This window comes from Excalfactoria chinensis, assembly GCF_039878825.1.
Source record: "Excalfactoria chinensis isolate bCotChi1 chromosome Z unlocalized genomic scaffold, bCotChi1.hap2 SUPER_Z_unloc_5, whole genome shotgun sequence".
Taxonomy (NCBI): Eukaryota; Metazoa; Chordata; class Aves; order Galliformes; family Phasianidae; genus Excalfactoria; species Excalfactoria chinensis.
In genome coordinates this window covers 369,438-375,990 of record NW_027315576.1, presented here as the reverse complement: position 1 = coordinate 375,990, position 6,553 = coordinate 369,438, and positions in this window count along the sequence as shown.

Sequence of the window (6,553 nt, the reverse complement as noted above, 5' to 3'; positions counted from 1 at the left end):
TCTGTGTTCTGTTCTGGGCCCCCTCGCTGCAATGAAATGCTGAGATGTGTCCAGAGGAGACCAGTGAAGCTGTGAGGTGTCTAGAGCACAAGTCTTATGGGGAGCTTCTTATGGAACTGGGATGATTTAGTCTGGAAGAGAGGAGGCTCAGGGAAAACCATATCACTCTCTGTGACTAACAGAAGAGAGGTTATGTGGAGGTGAGGGTTGTCCTGCTCTTCTCCCATGTAACTAGTGACAGGAGTGGAGGGAACAACCTCAGGTTGTGTGAGGGGAGATTCAGCTTGGATGTTAAGAAAACCATCTCCAAATGGGTGCTCAGATGCTGGAGGCATCTGCTGGCTGAGCGCTTTGTTGGGTGAGCATCACACTGCTGGAAAGCACGCAGCTGTTGTCTCTGCGAATAGCCCCATCCGTGGGGACTGGTGGCTTTTTCATGTTACCCTTGTGTTTCAAGTCCTACATCCAGTTACTCGTGCTGTTTGAAAGCACCATCTTAGAGGCAGCCTTGATTTCTCCAGCCCCGAGCTTTGTGCCACGAGAGCTCCCCTGCTTCTCCCAGGGATGGGCAACCGAATGGAAGGCCCAGCAGAAGTCTGGGTAGGTGATATCACTTGCTGCTCCTTTCCCCACCCGTGCCAGGAGAAGCAGGGAATGGGACTGGGGGACATCCCAGCGGTGGGATCCTGCCTCAGCAGAACTGAATGGCTGTTCTGATCCACGTATTTGAACCTGAGTGGATCTGACACTAACGACAGAAGCGAGGGGCCTGTGGGAAGAAACTGCATGTGCCACAATTTGTGGTGCAAGGTGTTCTCAGAACTGCTGCTTACAGTGCCCAGAAGGCTTCCTTTTTGACGGGGAGAGGATTAACTAGGTTATTTTAATGAATCTATTTCCTTTCTGTTCATTTTTCATACTACCTCTCATAAAACTGGCTGTGGATTCTCAAGTAGTATTACTTGCTAAGGAGAATAGGTGTGCAGCCTGTGCTTTTGTCTGCGCAAAGAATCTTCTAATCATCTCTGTCTGTGTTTCTTTTAGGCACTTAGGTGGAGCAGAGTGGAGCACAGACTTGGGTGCATCTCCATTCAGGAGCAGGGACACGCAATGCTCATCTTGGGTGTCTGGCTGACAACAAGAGCAGAGAGGTAAGTTTCATAGGGTCGCGTGCCCATTTTATTTTCTTTTTCATTCATGATGCATAGAGGCGTTACCCAGACAAAGTGACATTTGTCAGCTGGACTTGCTAGAAATGACCTAGGCAGTGAAATGGGTTTGAAGCATCCCAAAGAGCCCTGCAAAAGAATGCTGAGAGATAACCTGGCACCCTCCTTTGGAAACGTCAGGTGTCTGCCAGCTCTTCAGCTGTGCCCAAACACCTCCCATTGCGCTGCCACACCAGGACGTAATTCCAACCCCACCCTGAGTTCTGGAATGTTGTGGTGCCGTGTTGGAATCAGATGTGACCAGGGGGTCTTGCCTCCCCCCCTTGTGGGGGGTCATGGTGGAGCAGGCTGGTGGCTGTTGGTGATGTCATAAGCGGCTGGCATGTGGAGAGGAGTGGTGTGTTCTATGTTCCTTTGTGGGCGTGTAGGAGTTCGGAGTGGTTGGTTGGCTTGTTGTTCTTGTGCCTTTAGTGCCTTTGTTTGAGTACCATCGTGCGCAGCATCCTGTAGGTAAGCTGAGCCGGTGTGGGATGGACGGGTGAGCAGTGAGGTGTTGAGAAGTGCTGGCTGTCGGAGCTCCCAGCACCGTATTGCTTACTCTTGAGCATCAGACGTCATTTTCCCCCGGTACACATGTTCCAAAGGGGGTGTCCATAAAGGTGGCACCCGTCCCATGCTTCTTCAGCCGTCTTCTTTGCTCAATTGTGGAAGCAGAGTAAAGCTGCTGGGCGGACAGGCATCACATAGCCTGAGACTCAGCATGTCTTGCAGCAAGTGGATGGGACGATTGTGCTGTGTGCGTTATGCCATGGCTGTCTTAGCCCTGCTCACTGACCTGCTCTTTCTCTCTCCTCTGCCCACCCTCTGCCCACTGCCTTGGTGCAGCTTTTGCTCTCATAAGATCTGAGCAGAGTGACCAGGAACTGCTGCAGATAGCCTGAGGTGATCTCGTTGCCAGGTACGTGCCATGTTTTGTCCCACCACGTCGTTTTGCATGCCGTGGGTTTCTTCACTGCCCTCCAGCTCAGCCCTCAGAAGGGTGCTGTCTAATGCCCTGCTGTCGCACTGTCAGAGCGCTCTGGGCGAATGCATCTGCTGCTCTGTGCCAGAGTCCCCATCTGCTGGCAGAGGGATAGCAACTTGGTACAGCGCTGCCTAATAGGCTGTCACGTTTGAATTTACTGAAGCAAGGGGTAGTTTCTCGAACACTTGCCTATGCCGCAGGGTATGCAAGGGTAGCTCTGAAGAAGTCCCTCCATACTGTGCTGGGTGAATAGAGAAAACAGAAGTGTGTTTCTGCTCTGTTTCAGCTTGTCACACCTGCTGGGATGGGCAACGCATGCAGCGAGATCAGATGTGAGCCCGAGGTGGTGGGCACGGAGGTACAGTATGAAGCTCTGACTTGTCTTTGTTCCCTGTGTTGAGCTAGCAGAGGGAGCCGCAGATGTACTCTCCTACAGGAAAGAGTGGGCCAAAGGGGGCCAGGCCACCTGTCCACGCCAGTGCCATTGCTGATGAGTCTGTGTAGAGAGAGATGCATCTTTGCATGGCCTGGCGATCCTGCTGCATGCCAGGAAGAGAAAGTACTGTCGTGAGACGTGCAGCTCCTTCTGAAGTGCTCCTGAGCAGGAGGGAGCGCATTTCCTGCAGCTTTCTCTGCAGATGTGCTCCTCACCTTGAAATCCTCCTGGTTTGTCCTCAGCTCCTGACCACGGCCTGTGCTCTGTTTTGCAGGCTGATAACATGTGGAAGCCGCAGCTGGTGCGTGCGGAGTCATCTTTCAACGTGCCAGCGATTGCGGCAGCCCATGTTATTAAGCGTTACGTCGCCCAGGGGCCGGATGAGCTCTCCCTGGAGGTAAGCAGTTACAGGCAATCCTTGTTGTCATGCATGGGAGAGTCTAGGGTGTGAATGCCTCAGGAATATTCTCAGACACCTTCAGAATGTCTCGTGAGGTGAAGCTTGGAAGGTTTGGTTCCAGCTTAGACTTGTGCTGGGTTGGGAGCAGTTCAGCCATCTCTCCAGTATGGTTTGACTGGGCATTTGAACCTCCTGATCAAGCAGATCCTGCCCAGTATGGGAGCCTGGTCTCTGAGCAGCAGCAGACTGGGTGTGAAGTGTGCAGATGTGTTCAGAAAGCCCTGCTTAACTGATGCCCGTGGTTCAACTGGAGCTCTTGCGTAGCCTTTGGCAGAGAGCCTGCTGGTTTTGAGACCCGTTTCCTACTGCACGGCTGTATTGTGTATGTTGTGTAACTCCTGTACCTCCAAGTTCAGTTTTAGAAGGGAAAATGCCTTGGGGGCTGCATTGGTGCAATGGCTGTCAAGCTTTAGGATATTCTGCATCGCAGAAGAAGGCAGTTATTTGAGCTGTGTTTTCCTGCCAGCTGTGCTGAAGCTAGGGTTGCCGTTTTGATCTCTTGCAGGTGGGAGACGTGGTGTGCATTATTGCTATGCCACCAAAGGAGCTGAGCCCCTGGTGGAGAGGCAAGCGTGGCTTTCAGGTAGGCACATGCTTCCAACAGGAGAGCGCAACTTCAGTAGAGTCAGGAATCTCAGCTTGGAGCTGCTCTGCCTGCACAGGATGGCTTCCGGATGCAAACGGTTGCCCTGTGTCGCTGTCAGAGGACCTTCCCTTTGGCTCTGGGCTGGGGCTAATGCCCAGCTGTCTTTTTGTTCTTGTTACAGGTGGGATCTTTCCCTAGTGAGTGCGTGGAACTCATTAGCGGAGAAGTTCCTGAGTCCCTGGTCAATTCATTGCGAAAGCCAGGTACACATGTTACATTTGATACTGCGGGTTAGTAAGCTGGGGTCAGAGCGTGGCTTTCAGGGGTTTCGTTAATGCCCGAGTTGAGCAAGATTAGCAAGGATGACTGCATTAAGGTCCATGGGAACACGGAGAGATCTGGCCCAACCCCACTGTGTTTATTCCTGGGCTTGGGGAAGTCACAGAATTCTCCTGGAATGGCTTGGGGTTGGAATAGGCCTAAAGGATCATCAGGCTCCAAGGCCCCTGCCTCAGTCTGGGTGGCCAGCCTCTGCATTTTGTAGGAGACGAGAGCAGGCTGTCCAGGGCCCCTTCCGACCTGACCTTGGGGACTTGCAGGGATGGGGAAATACCGTTCCTGCGTGTCCTTGTTGGGAATGTTCTTCCCATTGTTACGTGCTCGGTCGAATGTGTTACGCTCGGCCTCGTGCAACCGATCCAAGCCTGAAACGAACTGGTTTCTCTGTTTTGTTGCGCAGTGCCGAAGAAACGGGGCAAGCTCCCACCCTTCCTTCGTTCGGTGGTGAAGGCCCGCCCCAGGAGATCGGAGCAGCCGGAGCCGGAGAAGGAAGGGGTGTTTGGGTGTGACCTGGGGGAGCACCTTCTCCGCTCTGGCCGTGATGGTAAGGAACAGCCCATTGCTGAGATCTTCCTCGGTTGGGCATCTGAAGATGATAGGTGGTGGCATTTCTGGAAAGCCAGGAAGACATCTCTGTGCAGTTTCCTCACAGCTGTCTCTGCCAGCTTTCTCCTCTAAGGAGGAAGCAAGCGGTGGCCCGGCTGGGCTTAGTGGCTGGGATGGGAGAAGAGCACAGCTTACTTACTTGAGTAAGAAGCTGAGCTAACCGCTGGCTCTTGTTCTGTAGTCCCCCAGGTCCTGCAGAGCTGCGCCGAGTTCGTCGAGCAGCATGGCGTGGTGCGGGGGATCTACCGCCTGTCCGGCGTGGCGTCCAGGATCCAGCGCCTACGGTAAGAGTGCTGCGACTGACACAGCTGTCAGCAGGGGCACGTGCCATGCTGCGGGCGTTCAGAGGAAGCCCTTCCTTGTCTTGACTGTATTTGGTGTGGCTTTGGACTTGCTTTCCTCTTTCTCAAAGCCCTCTGCCCAATCCTGTGTCCTTCTCTGCAGCCATGAATTTGATTCAGAGCAGGTGCCCGAGCTCAGCGTCCGTGACATTCACAGTGTGAGCTCCCTATGCAAGATGTTCTTCAGGGAGCTCCCAAACCCTCTTTTGACAAACCAGCTGTATGACAAGTTCACGGTAAGCACAGGGCAATGCCTTGCACTGCTTGGCCTTGATGACACAGGCTGTGTGCTGCAGTGTTCCCCTGATGCCTCTTGGAAGGCATCAAGTCTGCCTTGGTGCTGACCACCAGCACGCTATCCCCACGGTTCCCAAACCTGTGGCAGCTCTCTTGGCTGACTGGTGTCTGAATCCCTTCCTGCCTTTTTCCAGGACGCTGCCTGTGCTGGTACAGAGGAGGAGCGGTTGGTCAGGATGAAGGACGCCATCCAGCAGCTGCCCGCTCCTCACTACAGGTCAGTGCTGCGCTCGGTCTGCTGAGCTCAGCCCTGCTGCCTTTCAGAGGGCCACGATGCGATTCCAGGTGTTGCCTCACACCAGCAGCATCATGCGTCTGCACGCTGAAGCGGCTGAAGGCTGCACTGGGTCAATTCATTGGGTCAGTTCCTTGGCACGGGAGCACGGTTGGTGCAGCCGATGGCTGCGGCTGTGCTGTGCTGGGGCTTGGTGCTGCAGCATTGTGACACTGGGAACGTTTTATCTACTTCCTATTCAGGGACGGTAGCAATGACATCAACTAGTATGAAGTGAGGTTTGTTTAGGGCACTGCAGCACGGCTTGCTTTTTGGTGCTGAACATCTGCCCCTCTTGTTTTCCAGGACACTCGAGTACCTGATGAGGCACTTGGCGTCTCTCGCTGGCAGCTGCTCGGTCACCAACATGGACGCTCAGAACTTGGCGATTGTGTGGGCTCCAAACCTCTTAAGGTAAACCTCTTTTTCTGTTGAAGCACAACGCTTAGTTCTGCTCTCCAGAAAGAAAGCAATCCTCCCTTCTTCTTCCTCTTGTGTGCTCTTCTCCTGTAAAAGCTGTCAGAAGTGGCTGGCAGCAGAGGAGGAGCCTGGACTGCTCTCCCCCAACCCCAGGGGCACAATTTCTAGACGGCAGTTTCTGCTCCCTTGTTGAGCTGGGACTGCTGTGTCCTTGATCATCCGGGAGAATTTTGTCAGTGGCATCGCTGATTGCCCACTGCGGAAGTCTCCAGAGCCCAGTCTGACTGCTTTGGGCTGCAAAACTTCAGACCTGGGGAAACAGTCTTGCAGGAACGACTTGTAAAATCTGCCTTTTCTTCAGATCCCAGCAGAGCCAGTCTCCCTGCGCCAGTGGAGGAGCTGCCTGCTTGGAAGTGCAGAGGCAGACGGCTGTGGTGGAATTCCTGATTGGCCACACAGAAGTCCTCTTCTGCTCCAACGCCACGTCAGCCATGGGAGAGGGAGCAGGTGAGCGTCTTCCTCCATTAGCTTGATCTTGATCCAATCCAGGCCTTCTCCAAGATCTTTCAAATACGCTTTGACTCTCAACGGGACAGGAGGC